We start from the raw sequence: 21,543 nt of genomic DNA, 5'->3' as shown, positions 1-21,543 counted from the left end.
TGCCCCTACACCACTGCCACAGGGCTCGGGTCTTCTGGTGAGATGGAGTGAGAAAGTCCTATTTTTGCATTTAATGACCCATTTGTTTCTGTCTGCCTCCAAAGCCACATTTTTTTCCCACATTCTGTAGCTTTTCAGAGGGTGTGATACAGAAAACAGCTCCTGTGTCTACAATGGACACTGGCCAGCTTAAGAATCTTTTGACCAGCACACACACACAAAAAAAAAAGAGAACAAGAGTCCAGGAAATAAAAAGATGTAAACTATGAAGGAAAACATTCCCCAGAGGGGTCTAATATCACAAAACTGGCATTCTAGTAAAGTGAAATTCCAGTCTTTACTAGAAGGTAGCAGTACTTGCAGCAGAAGAGACACAGGTTACAAGGAGCCACCAGGATCAGTGAGACAGGAAAATGCAGAGTCTAATGGAAGAATTTGGAAGGTTTCCACGGCTGCAAAGAAGAATTTGCAAAGCATCAAAGATACAACGCAAGAGCTGCCAACAGAGTCACCACAAGCAGCCCCAGAGGCTGTGCTTGCTGTTACTGCCCAAGAGCACAAGATGAGGCGACTTTGGTACCCTCCACTCCCTTTTTACAGCTTAATGTCTTACAGTCAGCTGTGTTTCACAGCTGCTGCATTGCAAGGAGGTCACAGCTCCTCCAAATTTCTTTGGAATAAAGATTAAACTGATTGTGATAGATTCCCCTCTAACACTTTGACTGAGCTGCTTTTTCAGGGAAAGCAATTTTTTTCAGAGAAAGGAGCTGCAGGTCCCAAAGACATTCCCTAAAGGGCTCAAAATTCTTTTGAAAATAAATATGGCCTCCAGAACCTAAGTAGCACATTAAGCAGAAATGTGCTTAAATTTGTTAATTGTGCCCCACAGTCTGTAAGCACTTGGGAGAACACTGGAATTTTCTATTACTTATTGAAGTCTGCATTGCTGCTCTTCTCAGAGTGGCTATGAACTGATTCCCCCCAAACTTATCCACAATCACAGTTTCCTTGTCACATACTGCTCAGACAAATCTGGCACACGAACGGAAATACATTAATCATTTACAGAGTAGAATATTTTAATGTCAGAATGGTATGTAGGCATATTTGTGAACGAATATATGTGGCTTAGAGGTACACCAGAGAAAATGGAGTATCATGTGCTACATTATTTTCTATGTCCATTCCTTTTAATTTGGAGGAAAAAGCAGGTTGGAGTCTCATATTTCAGGTGCTATTAAAGGGAAGAGTGAAAAACACTGAGCACTTACAGCCACTCTCAGAAAAAGTTCAAATAAAATAATCATGAAAGTGTATGAACAAAGTATTTTCTGATGTACCATCTTTCCTCCTTTCAAGCACATTCTGCTGCTTGCCTCACCTGCTGTGTGGGTTGCACTTTATCATACTACATTTTCATCTCAACTGTTTTATTTTGTGTTTGCTATAAAAATAGACAGCAACTCAGAGGAGGTGAGTGGTGACTGAGAGCAGGTTACAGCAGCTTGACCAAACACTGCCCTTGTGATTAAGATTTGTACAACTGCTGTGTAAAAGTATAAGCTAACAAAAGATCACCTTTGCTCATGACCACATTGATGGGAACAGCTTTTGGGTGAGGGTGATCTCTACAGGACACTCACATGAAAAAAAGCTTTATAATTAGATTGCCTTTTGCAGGAGTAGTTCAGTATCCACTGAACTGAAGCCACTTCCAGAGCTTTCCTGTCTCCCTGCAACAAACCCCAGCACGAGGACCTGGTGAGCCTGTGAGAGAAACCTCAGGGTGGTCTGGGCACCTCAGTGCTCTGCTCAGGAACCCTCAATTGTTCTCATCTGGCAGCTCTGCAGGTATCACCTCCTTCCATGCACCTGGCAGAGGGAATGGTGAGCTTCTCCCACTTCTGATAAACATCAAGTGACAAATATCACTCCTACAGCAAGCAAATTACAAACATGGAATTTCTCAAGTGTTTGCCTTTTTTTTTAATTAACATATCAGAAAGTTTAACAAATCCATAGATAAACCAAGTGAACATCAGCTCTTTCATATAGAAATTTGATTTTGTGTCTAGCAGGATGCTTCTTGCCTCCCTTGCAGGTTTTCCATCATTTCCATAAGAAGAATGTTACTGTGTAACATACAGATTTTATTATCTTTTCCTTTTTAATTGAGGTCTGCAAAGTACAGGCAATACCAGAGCACCTCTTTTTGCACATTTGGAAAGTGAGTGGAAATAAACTTTTAATACTTAAAAAAAAGTTGCAACCCTACCACAAATTCAGTACTGCTGTACAACTACCATTAAATATTTGCAAAATTCTTATATCTTTCTCCTGCCTTCTGTAAACAAATACCTCAGGATTGAGTGGGGAAGAATCATGAGCCGAGTTATCAAGAAATAGCAAACAACCATTTCCCCTGTCATGACTGAACATGAAAAGCACATTAATCTTGTCCTCTGCAAACATTCAGAGTAAAGGACAGACAGGAATTGTTTTTCTCTTCTCTGAAAAGCAGCCTGTTAAGTGACACCTTGATGGGAAACTCTTTAAAGTTTTAACTGAGATGGCTTCATCCATGGAACTAAGATAAGGAAGAAATCAATTTAAGAGCAAATGTGCAGCTTAACACCAGTGAAGAAGAATCTTTCAAATTAACTCACACTGATCCTCTCACTGACCATCCACCTCCCATCCTTCTTTTAGAGGAAACCTGAAGAGGACAGACTGTTACTCTTGAACATTCCTGGCAATGCTGCAAAAGCACACAGGCAGCCCCAAGACCTGTCCAAGGTGGCAGAGGAGAGAAAGGTGACCACTGGTATGGAAAAGAGTAAGAGAACAACATGAAACCCTGCCTGATTTCTCAGCCTTTTCTCCCTGTGAGCCTTCCGAGGGCTTCAGTCTCCTTACGGAAGGTGTGCAGGCTTAAAAAGCGCCCCAGGCAAAAAGAGAGCTACTCCAGCCTTTGGTAAATTTTGCTTAGACCTTATTGCATTTCACTGCTGCTCTAAGCTGTACCAGCATAAACCAGAGGAGTTAACTAACCTTAGATCTCAGAAGGAAATCTAGACCTTACCCTTAGTGTTGTTACAGAACACATTTCTCACTAAAACCTGTGTGATTTTTTGCGGCCAAAATGTTGATTAGGTGTCTAACATAGGAATATCTTACAATTATTAATAACTATTAATAATTATTTGGATGGCATGCAGGTAATCTCCACATTTTTGTCTTAAGTGGCCTGTCATTGTCAGCAAGAGTCTCTTAGCATTGGCTGTCCCTACAAGAGCAGTATGATTTGGGAAAGCTGTAAAAACACTTTTTTTGGGTCAATTTCTTTACTCTACAGAATGAGATTTTCACATTGGTTGTGAAGTCATTACTAGAAAAAGAATATATGACACCTTCTCCTGTTAAAAGGATTGATAACAGAGTAACTGTGATTGTTGTGAACGGTAGAATCAGGAGTGACAGACAAATGGGGTTTGCATCTGGAAACTCTCTCCTGAGCACATTAGAGCTACTCCTTTCTGCACAACAAGGGTGAAAAGCACAGTGCAAAAAACACAGCTGTATTAAATAATCATAATGCATAATAATCAGTTGTGCATAAATCACAATGCCAAGCTTACTCTGAGTCACAAGTGTTCTTCTGTAAAAATTCTGATACCGGTCCCTTACCTTTTCTTGAGTTTATCAGAGAGCTAAAAATTAAAGGCTTGGTTTGTATTGGAGAACACTAATTCTGATATTTATTCCCAAATTATAAATTCCCTCTGTCATTCTGCAAGTATACTATTTAAAGTAGGTCTCCTTCCTTACCCTGTCAAATCAATATTTTTGCCTAAGGCAACAGTTTGGATGTGCCTACAAGTACGTTTCAGTTCATTTATGAAATAATAACTATGTGATCACTGAAAAAAAGCTCAGATATATGAATGTATAAAGATTGTCTAGCACAGGAATTTTGAATACAAAACTTCACCTAAAAAAATAAATTAAAAAATCATCTGGAAGTCTAAAATATTTCTTATGCTGAGAAGAGCTAGGCTTTTCCCACAGCTTTCAATTTGTGGTGGACTTCTTTTTGGGATTATAGAGAATCTCTCAATTTCAATTCATGTGTACTTCTCCTTTCAGTTATTTAGTGACTTTCAGAGAAGCCACAAACAAATGAGTTAGGTACTCCTATGTTCTAACTTTTGTTCAAAGTCTGAGAGAATTAGAAAAAAATTAAACTAAATAAAAGAAAGGCCCATTGACAACTGTATCCAGTGATCATTCCAGGATGCATTGCCTGAAAAAACACCCAAGAAAGTGATATTTTGAAGTCATGCTGCTTCCACAGTTGGAAAATATTTCAGAGCAAAAAAAGGCTTACTTATACTACTTTGCTCTGAAGTTTTACTGAAGAAATAAAAGAGCAAGTTCTTGCAGTTGCCAATAAGTCCTTAAACTCATGCATAAACACTTAGCTAATTCTTGGATTCATACATAAAGACAGGATAGTTTGCAGCTGTGAATTGTGAATGCTTTTTAATAAAACCACTCAGTGTTTCCTGAGACAAAATCCCAAATTGACTTGTTATGGCTTACTATAGTGCATATATGGCTGTTAGATTCATTACTACATTTGGTGCAGCTCCACTTACAGCAGCAGAAATTTAACACCCTGTAGTGGCAGTCTTAAATAGAAAATTAAATTATACATTTGCTTCAGTTCAAGCTCTGAAAATTATCTCTGTGTACAACAACGTTACACCTCTTTGAACAATAGGATCTATTTATTTCACAGGCATTAAAAACAAGTCAACTTGTCAACTTCAGCAAGGTAGGAGAGGCAATGAGAGAAGTATCTGTATCTGGTAGGTATTGAAGGTGATAGATAAAGTACAAGGGCAAAATTGTATGAAAGAGTGACCAAGGAGATGGAGAGCCACAGCAGACACACTGAAAGTCAGGAAAGGATAATATTTTAGGGGGGGGAAAGAAAATACTTCAGAATTTTCAACCCAAAGAATGAGATAAAGCTCAAAGTCTGCAGCTGAGGCTTTTATCCATCTTTACAGAAATTACCAACTGCGAGGCAAAACGTTGTTATTTAGCTTGGTATGATTTCTAATGCAAAAACATAAACGACCTTTGTAACAATTGATCATGAAAGAAAAACAGCAAGCATGCTCCTGGTAATGCTTCCCTGGCATCCCACTATGATGTTTACAATGATCTCCTTCAAGCTCCTCCAAATGGCTCTCCAAATGAGTCTAACAGATATCCTGGCAGGTTAATAGGACAGCTCTGCTCTCAGCAGCTCATGCCAACCAGGTCATCCATGGATATTAAGAGCTAGGAACAGTGCTATTAGATTAAATTGCATATTACCAGAAATACATTAAACATCTTGCCCTTAGTAACAGGGTTTTCTCTTTTAAAGACAATTAGTTTGTAAACTATTTATAGGAATTCAGAGACTAAAGTCAAAGGGGTTGTGAGGCTGCCTGTGAGCTTGGCTTTTCCTGTGTTTTGTTCTGAGAATTTGATTAAGGACAATGACTAAAACTACAGGAACAAGAGACATTTCCCTTCACTGGCTACATTTATACAGTTTCAAGGAGAAAATGCAGCATTATATTATCCCATTTGACATCCTCTTAAACACAACCTGAAGAACTGGTCTGAACCTAAGCCTTACATTCAAGCAAAACAGATAATCTCCTGCCGCTCAGGGTGGAAATCATGGGAGAAACGACTCTGCTGTGCAAAAGCAGAGGGGGACCACCCAGAAGAGCAAGAGGTACGGTGATGTTGAGCCCAGCATGACTGTCAAAGCTCATCCTGAGTTTTGTCTGAATCAAGGGCCTTTCACACCATTTTAATTGAATGACTGTTTCTGATGAAACAAGCTCATTCAAAAAAAAAAAAAAAAAGGAAGACAGCAAAGCCAAAAATAAAAAACAATATTTATCAGCCTGAAGACCTGCTGACTAATCTATATGGAACCAGCTTTATCTTGCAATTATGAAGCATATTAATTATATATTAAAAAAAATCCAAAACCCATTGAGTACTGAGATTGATACGCTTCTCCCAAATCTCTTTTCCACTCAATACTGTTACTGCAGAAAAGCCACTGAAGTAAAGGTGTGTGGGCTCTTTTACAGAGCCTCATCTTGCCCCAAGCTCATTCTAACCTGTGCCTGCAGACCTCCATTAATTTCTGCAGGACAAGCAGCTTGCACAGGGATTCAGGACAGTCACAGCCAGAATATATTTTGAAGACAGAGAGAGCAAACACTATTTGGAGACCAGAAATTGTGGTGTTTTTAATCACAGGACATCTCCCCTTTTTTTCCAATTCATGACTGTGTATGAGCAATGCATTTATTTTTTTTTTTCTTCAATGGCACATATCCCTCCTCTGCAGGTGTGCTGCCAGGCAGAGAGGATGATTACAGCAAGGCTGAGATGAGGGAAAGCCTCCCCAGTTCTGCCAAGCTTTTCACATTACCACCTCAGAATCAGTGAGACTGAAAAGCATAATGAGGAAAGATCCATATACTGTCTCCAGAAATAACCTGCCTATTTTCACACCTTAGATCTCACCAAGACAATATTGAAGAAGAAACTGCCTCAATCACCTGCCCAGGTGCAGTTCAAAACATAACAGACTAATGGTGTGGTGCCTACAAATGCAGAGTTGATGTTTCTTTGATTATAGAAGTTCTTGCCTCTTCTTACCCACCACAATGCAAAACATCACCAAAAAAAAAAAAGCCATTTTACCCTCAAGGAAGAAACCTTAGGGAGAAAAACACTCCCAATTTGTCACAGTAATTTATTTACAAGAGCTAAAGAACAGCTACATGGGAAAGACAGTGAATGATCTTAAGAGCCTCTGGAAAAGTATTGGAAGATGCTCTTGTCTGCTTGAAAACAAATTCTCATCAGGTGCAAGTTTACTTCCAAAAAGTCAAGCTGAAAGCTTATCGGATTGGCAACGGATTACCTTACTTAGAGCCATGTAAGTAATTTAGTGACACTGTGTTGAAATAAGATAAGACTGGGAGTAATTAGATAGTTATTTAACAGACAAAACAGCAGAATACAGCACAGAATACAGACTTTGCACCATCTGCTGCAGGCCCTTTAAAGGTCGTCTGGATCACCTGAAGCGCACTTGTGCCTGGTAAGCTTAATTAAGAGCTCAGCGTTGAGTTTCACAAAGAAACAAATCACTAATCCTCCAGTCAAAAACAGGCAAGTACATATGTGTTTAGCTTAATGCTTTGCAAAGCTATTCTTGACCTGAGGATTTTACCTTATTATAATTGTGCAAAAGCTGGTAGGGGTGCACTAGGAGATGCCAGTGTGTTTTCCTCACTGTTCAGATATTTTTCTGTAATCATGTCAGTACTACAAGGTCTCTCAATATTTCTGGAAATAGCTGCTTTAAGAAAAAAAAAGTCCCTGATCTCTAATAACATTTCTTTGAACCCTTAAAATCAACACTGACTGACATCATGCCAAAAGACAGCGTATTTTTATTCTGTTTTCAATGCCATTTTAGCATGTCTTCTAATTTGGTTGCCTCTGACCTCCAGCAACCCTTTTTTCCTACATCAGGGACAGAATGCAGACTACCAAACCGTAACAACAAAATGCCTCCCTCCCATCTTGACAGCTTTGTAGTAAAGTACAGAAATATTTGCCAGCTTTGGGAAGCAGAGTCAAATCTTTGCATTCAAAATGGAAGTGAACTGTTTTGATCTGGCCAAGCTTGAAAAAAATACCTATTTACCTGGCTGTAGAGCAATTATTCTTGGACAAGAGAGGACAGAGCCAGACCCAGCAGTATAGCTTGTGAGGTGCTTTGGCTCTGGACTGTGTTCTGCACCTGTGAAACCTCAGTGTAGCAACCCTGCTGGACCTCGGCTCCTCTGGAAGAAGCATCATAAATGTTCCTCTCTTCAGTGACACCTCTGTCTCAAAGCACAAGTGAAAAAGTCCCACCGAAACAAAACCCAAACCAGACCAAAATCTGACCTTCGTGGAGCCAGCAGCACATCTCCCACTGGTGGCAAGTGTGAAAAAACATTAGAAAATATTCATGTTCTGGTGAGTGTGTTTTAATTCTAAAGCACAAAATCACATTCTTTCCTTATCATCCTTCTTTTTAATTATATCTGTTCACTGGCATTGCCAATAGATGTAACTGTAGCTGCTACCAGCACCAGTGACAGCTTTTCTGAAGTACCTCCCTGAAGTGTACCCAACTGATGAAGCAATTTTTTATCCACTTTTCTAGTGAATATCGATCTCAGGTCCTCATATACCCCATGAAATACCATGTCAACCACTAACAGAAGGAAAAAAGAAAAAAAAAAATCCAGCTAAAACAAAGTGATTTTTTTTTTCCAAAATAGCCCTGTTTCTGTAAGTTACTCAGTGATAGTTCAGGGATCACTTGGCAAAAAAAAAAAAAAAAAAAAAAAAAAAAAAAAAAAAAAAAAAAAAAAAAAAAAAAAAAAAAACACCAAAAAAACAAACCAAAAAACCCCAGAAAACCAAACCCCTACTAAAAAACCTCATGTGAAAGAACACCACATATTGCATGCAGTCAGACAGAATAACAGTGACATATCTACACACAAAAAAAATTGTCTTTTGCTTTATTCAGTCATTGAATAGTTTTTCCAGCATCTCTCCTTAGAGTGACAGGTGGAAAAGTATCCTTCTAAAAAATTATTTTTAGGAATATTGCCTCAATTGCTTGACATTTGAAGTCCTCTATCTTTCCAAAGTTACAGCACAGCAATATTAAAATATCAGCCATTAAAAATGTAAAAGCAAGCAAAAGGGATCAGTACGATGTTTTCAGTAGAGAGGAAGATCCTTAATCCATTTAAATATAACATCCAACATTATTCCTTTAGATCTTTCTTGACTTTAAAGCAAACACGAAGTTATATTTGGGATTGAGCCTGATACAGCTCAAGATGTGTCGTAATGACAGGAAGAGTAGCTGGTAATTTAAGAAAAGCAGTTTTCCTGTTGAAGTAGGTAAGCGTTTTGTATGCAAAAGCAACAGCCAACTCTGTGTGGAAGGGCAAAAAAATTTTCTTAAAAATGCAAAGTCGCCAGCTACAAAAACTGGCTGCAACGGCTGTAACGTGTCACAGTATCTATAATTAACAAACTTAATACGTGGTGCAGATCTGAGTACAACATGCCACTCTGGCAAATACTGCTTCTCTTGTAAGCACCTAAGAGGAGAACCCTGATCATGGCAAACATTGCCAATTGCCTTTTCTCCCCAGGACACTAACACTTGTGTGCTCCCATGGGAAACACAGCAGCCTGAGCAGCCACATGCATAAACCTGAGCAGAGCAGCATGGTCCCTTACTCCTCCTGAAGTGTGACTTCATTTCAACACAGGTATGTGCTACACAGGCCCTGAGGGATCCTGACATACAAGAGCTGGGGCTTTATTCTGCCCCTTGCTTTCATCTACCTTCAAACCTGTAACTCCATGTTACCTCCTGAAACAGGAACCAGCACTTCAGTAAAATGGAGAGAAGGGAATCTGAACCATTTCCTTCACTATATTTAGCAAGAGATGCCTTTAAAAAGTTTGTCATAACTATAATATTGCTTATGGTTTTGAATCCTTACTTGATTAACAGAAAGATTCAGGGTAACAAATTTTTAAAAAGGTTTTTGCTTTCTACAGTTCAGGACAGGTTAAGCATCACAGAAATAAACATCTTCAGGGATTTTTAAGTCTGTTTTCATTAATAAAAGTTTTCCTTTACAACCTGTTTTTATATTGTTCCAAACGATGCAGAGAAGCATTGACTCATTTGGTAATACAAGGGATGTGAGCTGTTAACGGGGAGCAAATGATGAACAAATCTTTTTGTCACAGTGAACATCAAACCAACTGATCTTAAAAGACAAAATTCATCTCTTGCACTACATGTTGAACATATAACCCTTTGACTTCAGCCAGCAAAACCAGGTTTTTTCCTCTTTACAAAGCTACTGCTGGCAGAACACTGAGCTGAAGAGTGCCCATGAGCTGAAGGTGCAGGAACACGGCAGAGTCTGTGCTTGCAGCGCATTCTGGCAGAAAGGAACCATCACAGAGCTTGGGGAATAACCATCACCTGTGTATGAGAGCCTGAGCGAGCTGATACTTGAACAGCTCTGGCAGCAAAACCCCACATTTCATGGAACAATTTTGCTCCTTTGCGGGAAAGGGACTAGAACAGAACAGGTGGAGGTTAGCAACAGCTTGTGGGCCTTAATAGGTTCCCTTCCCCTTCTCAAAAGGGATCCAAATGTTCAAGTCATCATCCTTAAACTGAAATTTTTGATAGCTATTAAAGAGTTGGGAAAGGATTTTTTTTTTACCACACATTCCTCAGGAATATTTTGGATTGTGCCCACCACCTTCAGAGACACTGAAATTGAAATCTCTCCTGGTGTTACTATGAATAGAGGTGATCAAATTCTTCCTACACCAACATAAATAAGCTTATTTTACTGTTATCATGCAAAACTGAGAAATACTTAGAGAAACCTTCAGCCTCCCAAGATACATCCTTGATACTTTTCGACAGCTATGAATCAGGCCAAAAGCTTAAGGTTTTCTCATATTGAGAATAATCTTTAAAGATCTTTTTTCATATATTTCTTGCTTCATAAAATTAAATTAAAATTTATAAAAACCAAACATCCCCCCTCCAACTTTCATTTCTTAAGCAATGAGCTGGAGGTATTCAAAGCAAAGTTGACATCGAACAAGTTTTACTAGAGAAAACAAGAACAAAAATTACTAATTAGTGGTAACATTGAGACTTTCCTCTCAACAGCCAAAGTCAAAGCAATATATCTGTAAAGGTGAGATGGAATGATGGCCCTCTGCACACAGGAGCAGCCTGGCTGTTCAGGAGCTGCAGCTCCTAACAAGCCAGCAGCAAGACCATGAAGGTGTGCAGACAATGAAAGGAAGCCAGCAGCTAATTCTAAACCTAGCCAAGCTTGAAAGAGCTGCTTTTCCCTCCCCTCCCTCCCAGAAATTATGGAAAGGGGGCTTAATAAAGCACTTTGAATTTTTCAGGCATCTCTCTCCGCTCCCTTTGGTTTTATAGCACTCATCACAGCCCATCCTTTCCACCTCTGCACGCACAAGTTGCCACAGACAGCTTTGAAGGAATGGATCAGTGCTTCTGCAAAACAGAAAATGCCACTAAAATGTTGCAGGTCAAAGGAATTAAAGCATCTCCTTCCTTGGGCTATTTTAAGGATACTGAAATTCTACTGTAGTGTCAGGTAACAGCTTCAGCCATTAAGTGCCAGACTGTTTAGCATATGAAATCCTACAGAAGGTCGTGTAGGTTTAGGCAGAGAAACAAAGCACTTAAATTTTTATTTGAGACAAATTAAAGAATTTGTTACCTCTTGAAAACACCTAGAAAAAAAATCTTGGTATTCACCAGGGCACCTTTCTAAAGGCAGGCTCATTCAGGTTTGTATTGCTACTGAAAGCTGCTGAACAAATACCGAAAGGATGGGAGTTGAAGGAAAGCATTGACCGTTCTGTTTTCTCTCCAAGTGGCTCTCAAAAGACAGGAGAAACCACATGAAAAGAAGGCAATAAGTGCTGTCCTCCACCTCTAGTTAGAAAGCAAGTGCAGGTGTGTGGTTGTGGCTGAAGTGACACCAAGGAGGTTGGAGGAAAGAACCCCAACGGCCCAAAGCGGTTAAGAGCTCCCCAAGTAACTGCTCAGTAAAGGGTGACCAGAAAGCCCGTATTTCCTCTGATCTGCCAAAGCACTGAGGAGTCCTCAAACTGTACCAAACATGGTGCCATTCATATACCTAGCTAGGGACAGAGTAAATTTCCATCTCAGGTAAATTCATCTCAGGATTTAGAGCTTGCAGCCTTCTAAAACTAACATCCTCTGAAACAAGGATGGACCTCTAATATAGCTGTATGTAAAAGTAAATCGCATAACTGCTGTCCTCCAAAGTTACAGAGTTGTTTTGCACATGTATTGCCTTCATGGTTGGCATCAATGCAATTTTTGTTTACAAAGGATGTCTGCAACAAATTACAGCCCTCCTCCCCCCTCCCCTTATTAATTACAATTAAAACATTCCCACAAAAGAGTTTCTTGAACAAATAAAGCAATCTATCATTTTTGCATGTTTAGAAATTCAGATCCACCAATGTTGTTCCAGCAGGCAACATTTAGTCAAGGAAAACAAAGAAAAAAAAATCTAAACGGGCAAATATGAGGAGGTCAATCTCCACAGAGACTCAGCTGGAATGATAAATGGAGCCCACACATTTCACACTTGGACTATTTGGGAAACAAAATTACCTTCTGGCACTTGTTTCTTTTTCACTCCTGCCATCCATAAAACACACAAAAAAAGAACGGCCCCAGTCCCACAAAACTCTCGACAGCATTATGTGCATTATGCATGGACTTATTTGCTCCACAAAGCCATTGTGAGCTCTTTCAGCTCCCACCGTGGACTGGAGCAGAAGCAAAACTGAGAAGTAAACTAGGAGAGGAGTACAGGCACCAGAACGCTATTCCAGCTTTGCCAGATACTTTTCATCTACACTGACAGTGATTCATTCCCCCTGTTGTCCCTCCTAGCAGCTGAAATGCCACTCATTAGCAAGACTAAAAGGAAGGAAAATCTCTCCTTAGCATCTCCCTCCCAAGAGAAGCAGCTCGGGAGGAAGAACAGGACTTCATCAGGGAAAAGGGAGACCAAGCCAGAGTAGTGGGGAGGAAAAGCTGATGGCAGACAAAGGAAAAATGCACAGGGTGGAAGGCCAACAACCAGAATAACAGAGAGGTGGGCACCTGAAGGCAATTGCTCACAGCTGTGATTGGAATTTGAGTAGTGGGGGAATTCCTTAGTTTTGATACTAATCTCTCTCCACACTTCCCAACATTTCTTTGAAAAAAAAAAAAAGCCACCTCCTTACTGAAGGAGTTGAAACTTACTAACACCGTCCGAGGAAGGTGAAGGAAATACTGGGCAAGATAAAATTAAAACAAAAATTCTGATGAAACAAGTGCTATTTGATGGCTATAAAATGGTTCTATTTTAAACTATTTAACCCTACACACCACATTTCTTGACAGAAACATGTATAAATCTATTCTTCTAAAGTTTTAAAGACACACTAAAAAGGAAGAAACAAAGCCCGGAAACGTCCTTCCCCAGAATTTATTGCTCTTGAATTTATAAATTGATACATCACATAAGAATTTTGGGTAACAGTTTCACCCTCACAGGTTTGGGGGCCAACATATTGGCACAGTTGCAAGCACTTTCTTCTCAAGTAACCTGGTGACAAGAGCACATCATCACCACCAGAACAGTGATGGCTTAGAACCCTCTTGGCTCCTCAGAGAACGTTTGTGAGACCTCTGCTCACTCAGTTCTGGAGTCTGTCTACAGCACCCAACATCACAAAATAACATTTAAGTGGTTTCTGCTGCCTCCACAAATTCCTCTTTCACAGTTTATTGTGGAAGACATCAGCCCCAGTAAACGCCAGCTCTGTTTTATGACACAAGAAGAAAAAGTTTGTAATGATCTGTCTAATGATACCACCTCATCAGAAATTTTATATTACAACAATAAAGTGCCTGTTTGTTTTAACTCTCTATCACTCTCTAGGGACTAATTCACATTGTACTGCATAGAATTCACATGCATCCCCTGATGGTTTCATAGCTGTTTTCCCTATATTATTATTAAATAGATTTTTTTTGAGTGCTTTTCCCCCCCTCATGACAGTGCAGCAGTGCTGACAAATGTTGGCAAAAGGAGAGAGACAGACATCTTTTACACTAAAATATCAGGAGAATGAAGTTCCAAGCAGCAGCATCCATTATCTGCAGATAAGATGCTTTTCATTCTTGGCTAACACAGGTACTGGAAGTGGTTACTTGTACCTCAGTCTAAAATGATCAAAGTCAGGAAAAAGTATTAGATGTCAAAATACTTGAAGTATATCCCTTTGATCAGGATCAAAATCAAGAATGAACTTTGAATATGTGCTAGTAAATCTCAGTGGTCCTTTGAAGGGGAAAAACCTAAATTCATGAGCAAGTAATACTGTTGCTACGAATGGGACAGGAAAGCTGACATCTTATTCTCATCTCCAAATCTGGTAAACCCACTAAGCTTACAAATCCCAGTTCTTCCTTAAGAACCTGAATTCCTGCTTTTCAATAGGGCCGCATGACTCAAGCCATCTTCATGCACAGTGGTGCTGGCATTGACACTTCACTCACATTTTCTTGCACAGCCCCACAAACAGATTCACTTACTCATAGCCCGGTACAAAACCACCTCAGTCTTTCATTTTTATCCATTACCTAAAGTAGAGTCAGTTCTGTATCATGCCCCCTAGTGTTACATGTTATTAAACATAGTAAGGAAATGCTCTTCCCCCTAGGGGCACATACAGGACATTGGGGGAAAATGTAAACAAAAAATAACAAACAAAACAAAAAATCCAAACCCACCTAACAAAATAATCAGAGCAATGGTAAAGGACAAAGACTATGGGACCACACAGTAACAAACTGATCACAGACAAATTGACTACAGCAGAAAAAAATGTTAAAAACAGTTACAAAAAGTTAGTAATTCTGGCGCTCTCTCAGTTATCAGGTCACTAATATATTTAGAAAAATACGGAGGATGAAATTCAGAAGGAACAAGTAGAAAGGAGAAAGTCTCCTTGAGGTCATTCTCCATGCAAAAAGCCAGGCACAGAAAACCCTACCAGATTAATTGCTACCCCATGGCAGGGGGTTGGAACTAGATGATCCTTAAAGCCCCTTCCAACCCAAGCCATTCTATGACTGATTAAAATTGCTACTCAGGCCTGAGATGCAGAATTATGAGGTAAATAACAGAAGCGGTCTGAAGGCATATGAGGCATTTCCAGACTTTAAGAGTGAAGAAACAAAGAATTCCATGCAAGACACAGAATAATGTGCAAAGGTCACATCAGGCTCAGCCAAATTCAAGCATCAAAGTGGCTACGTGGGCTCTCAAGGCAGTTGTAAAAATGAATAAACCAGTAGCACAGAAAAACCAGCTGGAAGTCAGCACACAGTAATAAATAGGACTGGGGTGCTTTTAGTCCTGTATCAGCTCTTTCACAAAACAACTTCTAAGGGAAAAATCACAAGTTTGAGCAGTCAATGGTAACTTCACAGTAACTTCAGTTCAAAGCCTGGATTGAAGCTTCCTATTTAGACAAAAGAAAGCTCTTCTTTGTAGTCAATAAAGATATTTTCAGGGAATTCACTGTGAATATGCACAAATTATCTTCAGACATTGTGAGACAGCATGTGAGCAAAAAAATAAATGACTGAACTATTAACTGAAATCACAGTATTGGCTAGAGGATAAGAGAACAGGGGCAAGGATTATAAAAATTAAACTGTTATAGCTTGAAAACAAAACAATGTGAAAGATCATTCCAGCATGTCTGAGTCAAAAATAATGCAGCCAGCAATACAATGTCAGATTTTCATTGCTCTTTAGTCCCTTCTGTGATTAGGAGCTTGTTTGCTTGCTTCATGTTGAGAGACAAGTGTGCTTTTTGACTTTTTAAAACGATGACTATTATTCACATGGTAGGTTCGTGCACACCATCATTGTGACACCAAGTTCCTTTATGACCAGGAAGATAAAATGCAGCTAATTCATCTACAAAAGTCACTTCTGCACTGGAAGTACTCCACCCCTCATTAGGATACAAAGTAAGGCTACATACTGAAAATACCTTGAGCACCCACCTCCCGAGAAAAGCTAGTTTAAATTTCGGTTCCTGTGATATAAAATGGTACAAACTCAAACCCTGGAGAAAACTACCAACACTAACTGTTGCTAACTTTATTTTTTATTTCTCTGAAGAAAGAAAACAAGGTCTGAGAATTCCTAGTTATCACAAGTTTTGTTAGACTAAAATACATTGTAAATCAGCAGCTTAGTTTAAAAAGAGCTTGCGTGTACCTTGATGGGCACTGGCTAAAAAAAAAAATCCAACTTTGATTCAATAAAACTGCTGATTCTGGTGCCCTTTCCATTGCAAATAAAGATGAAAAGCACAATTACCCACATCCTAAAAACTTAGGAGCCACTGAAGAGCTCTACCTCAAAGTGATAAACTTGAACCACAACTGAAATTTCCTTATGAAATTACCAAATTTATTCTGGAGTAGTTCTGCTTGTGAATGTTTTGAAAGGGTTAAAACTCTGTAGCACATTAAACCCTTCTGTCATCCAACAAAAAGAAAAAACAGAAGAAAATTTACTGTGAAATCTTTTTTTCCAGGTAGATTACAGCTACACATTTTTTTCCAGTACCTACTTAAGATATTGTCAGCCATCATATTTAAACTATTAATGGCATGCTTTGTTATCAAATGACAATGGCCACTTGTGAAATCCCTATGATGGGCCTTCTCTCAGCTTTGAAATAATGACACTCAGAGATAAATGCCCCAAGACTGAAGAGCTGCTTTCAGCAATTTGAATCATTATACATCAACCAAAATTAACATTCAATATAATCCTAATTTATATAACAAAAAGTATATCTCACTCACACATATAGCAATTTTACATGTTCTTCTAGTAAGAACTTCCTTCGCATCATGACTTCACAAGTTTTAAGCTTGTGAAAGTAGCAATTCATTCCCTGTCTGCCATGAATGATTCTTTGCTAGGTGGAAAAAAAAAAAAAAAAAGGACTTTGGTATGACAAAGACTCAGACAATACAGTCAGCTGCTAAAGAAATTACTGTGTTCTGCATTGTTACACTCCATAATTATATAAATTTAATCCTCAAAGCTGGTTTTTGTCGTAGCACTTTCCTTTACAATGTTAGAATTGCCATTTGATGGCGTCTGAGATTTTCCTCTTTCTGGCCCACAGTGCTATGGATAATGACTTTCTCATCAAGTTTTGAATTCCCAGGAGCAATGCTATCAAGACTGAGATTAAGTCATGTTCCCAGACCAAAATTAAGCTTTTCTGAAAAAAAATTATTAGGTGCAGCTACTTTCAGCCTCCTCCCCTGCCTTCCCTCCCTTATTCCAAATAGGTCTTAAGCTAGAAGCCTCCTTCTATTCCTTCTGATAAACTCAGCAAAAATCCAGATAGAAGCCTCAGCTCAGCATTTACACACACACTGTCAAATAAAAACACTGAGATAAACAGGAGCCAACACTTTACTTAACATCCCTTAAACCTGGAGGTTTAAATAACTTGAAGTTGACTGAATCAATCAGGAAGAAAGAATGTAGAGGTAGATATGGATCTGAACTACTTAACACTAAAGAAACTCAGATTTGCTAAAATCTATGTGGTCAACAATGACATAATGAAGGAATCCAGAGCAGTCCAGTCCCTAGTATCACTTGTGTCTACAATTCAGTCTGTTTGGGCTTTGCATTACAAAACCATGATTACAATGAAATTAAACAAGAAGATGAGACAAGAAGCAGCTTGAATAACGGAAATCAGCTTTGAGTTGTGTGTTTACCCTCCTTTAATCAAGTGTTTTAACTTCATTGTAGCAATGTTGCTCCCTTACGTTTATTTATTTTTCCCTTCTTTTCCTGATCACAGTTGAGCACATAAAAGTCCTGTTGAGAACACTCACGTACTAATTGAAAGTGTGCATACAGCTGGATCTCAGGGATGAGAATGATGCTAACCTTACTGCTGGCCCATGGGCAAGCTTTCTGGGAAATACTTGTCACCCCATTTTCCCCAAGGGATCCAAATATGTAAATAAAGTAATTATTTCTTAACAGTAGCTATATAATTTTTTCCCTGTTCTTAAAACATTCAGAAGTGCATAATTGTGTTAAATATTGTGTCATGCTACCACAAACAGAATATATAAGTCAAAAATCAAATGAAACATGAAATTTACTCATTAGTAGTTCAGAACAGGGGATTTTTAGGGTGAAAGCTTGTCTGGAACTATTATTTGATATTGCTAAATGTTCTATTGTGAAGAAAAGCTGATTAACACAGAAGTTGGGAGAAGGTCATTTAGAACATTCCAGCAGCACATCAGTGTCTTTTAGCAAGTGAGAGCTATGTAAACAGCAGACATTCATAATTCAGAAAGATAACTTTGAACTTAGAACAAAAATTTATCTCCTTCAAGAAAAAAAAAAAAGGCAGAAAAGAGGAAAGGATATTCCTCACCATTTGGGAATTTCAAAAACTCATATCACAGGCAGAATTACTTTCCATAGATTTAAAACACAACAATTAAAGCAACACCCTTTGTTTGAAGAAACTCACTCTTTGGCTGAATTCATCCCCCTTCACACACTACGCTGAGAACCTCAAGGCTTTGATATTTGCTAACTATACTGGTTTCATCTTTTATTTGCAAAGATTTATATAAAAAATGCATTTTAGTACTATAGATTTCTGAAGTGCAAAAAGTAAAAGTATCATCATTGCTGGTGTTGCTATAACAAATGACCCGAATCAAAACGGTCTGACCTTGAATCACCGTAATATATTAAAGCAGGAATTTTACAGCTTTTCCTCTCCTGTTCAACCCTCCACAAGGTTACATTATCCTAGAGCTGTCACAGAGCTCCGCTTTGTTAGTGCCATTTCATTGTAGCAGAGATCCTAACAAGTCAACTTTATTTTTCCAGTTATGCTTTTCACAGAATATATTCTATTTCCATGCAATGTCTTTCGAAGAAACTGAAATAAGAATTCCAGGCTTTTTTTTTTTTTTTTTACCAGGTGAAAAATGTAACAAGTCGTTGAGAAGCTGAGCAAGTGACATCTGAGCACTTTGGGAATAACGGGATCAGATCTCACTGAAGGCAAACACCAAGCCAATACTTTCAACAGGACACAGTCCTTGTGAGTATCTGACAAAAGCAGCAAACACATCAAATCAAAACCCTTTTCTTGGAATACGTTCTACATCCCAAAGGACAGGGAGAAGCACTCGAGTCACGACTCGTGGCTCACAGAACAAGCAGGGCATTGTACCACGCCAAAGGGAAAAATCCCCAAGTTATTTGTGACAACTTGTCCATCACCTCAAGGGCACTGTGGGGAACAGTTTCACTGGACTCACTCAGCACAGCTGGAATCAAACAAGTTTCTGGTTTAAACGTACTTGCACTATTCCCCAAAACCATAGATTGCCACCTCCGTTACAATCTTGGAAAAGGGAAAAGAGGCTCTTCAAAAATTTAACTGATGTCTGAAAATCAGGGCTCTCTCAATAAACTCTGTCTAGGGAAGAACCACTCTGGCGGCATCCTGCCTACAAATGCAGGTGCGAATTAGGCCAGTTTTTCCTACCAATAAAGATGAAGCAACACTAACACATCCCGCTACAGAAGTTCGGATCGTCAAGCAGCAGAGGACAGAAGAAATTCAAGCTGTTAACCTCAGCCAGCTACAATGGACAAGAGTGAATAGCAGTGATTTGCTACTTTAGACGCTTAAGTGGTAAATATACATAACGAAACTTGAAAAAGCTGGCCACATACAATACTGAGCCTTGCAGCAGTCACTTATTCAAGTACTAGAATACTCCGGGGCTTCATTACAGGAGCACTTGGTGGAAAGCACATCAGCTATGTCAGCTGCCATTATCACACTCAGCCGACAAATCCTGCAGAATCCCCTAATCATGGCTTAGCAACAAGATTCAGGTGATGAAAGACATCGCTGAGACAAGCCAGCAATAAATCTGCTCTCAAACACAGTAACTGTAACAAATTAAATTAATTACAGTAACAAATTACAACTGTTCATTGTTTCCTTTTTCCCAGGTGAAATTAATTGCCTAGAGATCGTTCCTGAGATATGCCAACCTTACATCGATGGCCATTCTCAAAAGCAAAGGAGCCAATAAAGGATTAAACCGCACAAATTCCACAAACATCATCAAAACTTCTGTTATTCCAGTTCGCCGAAATTTTATTCCATATAATTTTGCTGGGTTTGCCCACCTCAACTTACAAAAAGCACAAGTGGCCAAGTTTTCACAAGCTAGCTTTGTTACAAGAGTTCATTTGTGCAATTAGCCAAAACGCTAGCTTAGATAACAACAGGAAGACTATCTTTGGCTTTCAGCAGAAAAGAAAGCCTAAAGCGGCGCTTTTCATACCTTATTCAAGTGCATATCACTCCGGCGGGACGACAAACAACCCAAGCTCCACAGATCCTACAAGGGCACCTACCTCCTCACATTTCCAGAGCTTCTCCCACAACTCTCGAAACACCATTAAGATGTAACATCAGCTACGTTAAACTATTGCTTATCTGTAAACAACACACTCCCACACCTAAGGAGAAGTGCCTCACATTAGAGCTGCTAAAGCCCCTTCCAACAACTCACTTTTCTTCCTCGCTTCCAAAAACGCAGACCTACCTCCATCTCCAGCAGCACCATCCAGAATGAAACACGAGCGCTAACAGCTGCAGCAGCTCCCGCAGATATAGGCAGGCCTGACCCACCCATCCCCAGGTGTTTCCCATTTCCATCACCCCCGGGTGTTTGTTTCCCCACTGCCATCACCCCCAGGTGTTTCCCACTGCCATCCCTGCAGGTTGAATCCTGCCAATTAACCGAGTAATTGGGCGCAGCAGCACGGGGTTACACCGGAGCTTCTGAAGGAAGCAAATCCTACCAGATCCTCAATAATGTGTGGCCTACAGTGGCTCACTACTGGCAAATCTCCTCCCCACCTTAAGGTTTATATCTCATTTATTTCTCACTGTATTATTACTATTATATCTCGTGCCTTTGATATGCCATAAACCCAACAGAACCCTCTTCTGCTCAAGAAAAAAATTCGTAATTGTTTTGAGGGCGCAGTCCCACCCCAGGACCTCACCCACAGGCCACATCTGAGCCTGATCTCTCCCACCCACTGAAACCTGAGATTACGGGAACAGCCAGTGGTGTAGAAATAACGTCCTGAAATGTAGCAAAAAATACCAAAAGATATTTTTATAATAGTCTGCGCTCATAGTATTCAAAATTTAAATAAGATTTTCAATAAGAAAGAGTTAAAAGAACAGGGAATAACTCGGTAGTATTTTGCTTCCCTGCAGTGCTTGATTTAACAATAGTCTGCAAAAAACAATAATTACTCAGATTAGCACCTCTTCAACACCTTTTCAAAACTGCGTAATTAAAAAAAATGAGGGCGAACTGGGGGAAAAAGTTTTTTTCCTCACTATTTAATATTAGGTATATGTTATCAGACTCCTGACCACACCATCGGGGAAGGCAGCTGGCCCTTTGGAATATTCATTTTTGAACGCCGATGGTGCCTGCAGCCACCCCGGGGCCTCAGTGACCCCTGTGCCGGCAAAGGGCTGGGTCACTCTGCCGCTGTCCGTGAGCAGCTCCAGGCCAGGGTGGGTGGCACACACAGCAGGAACAGGCCTCGCCCGCCTCAGGAT

The 21,543-nt window shown here is 39.5% G+C and overlaps 1 long non-coding RNA gene across 1 annotated transcript in view; it reads right to left on the bottom strand.

Moving 5' to 3' along the window:
- Window positions 1–20,536, bottom strand: part of LOC136292955 (uncharacterized) — a 77,288-nt gene extending 56,752 nt beyond the window's left edge. The window contains exon 1 of the long non-coding RNA XR_010722019.1: window positions 20,504–20,536. This is a non-coding gene — a long non-coding RNA (uncharacterized lncRNA). The remainder of the gene's footprint in view (window positions 1–20,503) is intronic.
- Window positions 20,537–21,543: the final 1,007 nt, after the last annotated feature.

The sequence above is a fragment of the Chamaea fasciata genome, unplaced genomic scaffold, assembly GCF_029207755.1.
Source record: "Chamaea fasciata isolate MVZ Bird 193981 ecotype frontalis unplaced genomic scaffold, bChaFas1.0.hap1 SCAF_8, whole genome shotgun sequence".
NCBI classification, from domain to species: Eukaryota; Metazoa; Chordata; class Aves; order Passeriformes; family Sylviidae; genus Chamaea; species Chamaea fasciata.
This window is presented reverse-complemented; position numbering and strand designations above follow the sequence as displayed.